The sequence below is a fragment of the Dinoponera quadriceps genome, unplaced genomic scaffold (assembly GCF_001313825.1).
Source record: "Dinoponera quadriceps isolate SergipeBrazil2010 unplaced genomic scaffold, ASM131382v1 scaffold3782, whole genome shotgun sequence".
Classification (NCBI taxonomy): domain Eukaryota; kingdom Metazoa; phylum Arthropoda; class Insecta; order Hymenoptera; family Formicidae; genus Dinoponera; species Dinoponera quadriceps.
The window spans coordinates 1-723 of NW_014557754.1; the positions used below are offsets into that span (position 1 = coordinate 1).

Here is a 723-nt window from a genome sequence, read left to right on the forward strand (position 1 = left end):
GAATTAAGAGTAATATTATTATTAAGAAGAAATGTGCGAGATACTGGCGAATCTTTCTAATTTATCTATTCGGCGTTTTTAGGCGTGCGACGGTCTACTTTCAAGACGTTTACTGTGAATCCCCGGTCAAGAACAAGCAGTCTCCGAGATCCATCTTCCGTAATCAGCGATGTAATAGTGCTCGACACACAACGAGTGAGAGTAGAAATAGATAGAAAGAAAGAGAGAGAAAGAGGCTCTTACACAAGTAAATTCGCAAATTCGAAAGTAATACACACGACGAGAATGAACTTTACGAATTCACAAAATGAGAAATTACATTGAGTAGCGGCATATCTGATACTCACTCAGGGAATGTCTCCTGTCAAATGGCGCTAATTACAAACAATACTGAGATTTATACTTTGAAATAATGAACTGTCGGGAAAAAAACGGGAAATCAGATGAAAAGTCGTTTAACGCAAGAAACGCACGACAAAAGCGAACTGGCGGGGAACAGGGGGGGGAGGGGGGCGGCAGAGTCCAGAGAGTATGGGGCAGATTGAGCATGCTATTTTCTCGTGACGGCAAACCCAAAAGAGATCGGAAGAATATAAACGGTACCCAAACGTCAATCGACGAACAAATTGAGGAGAAACAAACCCAGATGTTAGACATAATAGAGATGTCATGCTCCTGCTTTCCACGTGCCGTAGTGTAAACATATGGTGAGAGAGAGAGAGG

The 723-nt window shown here is 42.2% G+C and overlaps 1 protein-coding gene across 1 annotated transcript in view; it reads right to left on the reverse strand.

The window, feature by feature from the left end:
* Nucleotides 1–11: 11 nt before the first annotated feature.
* Nucleotides 12–723, reverse strand: part of LOC106749444 — a 1,549-nt gene continuing 837 nt past the window's right edge. The window contains exon 3 of the mRNA XM_014628889.1: nucleotides 12–374. The gene's annotated coding sequence lies outside the window, so the exon portion shown is untranslated. The remainder of the gene's footprint in view (nucleotides 375–723) is intronic.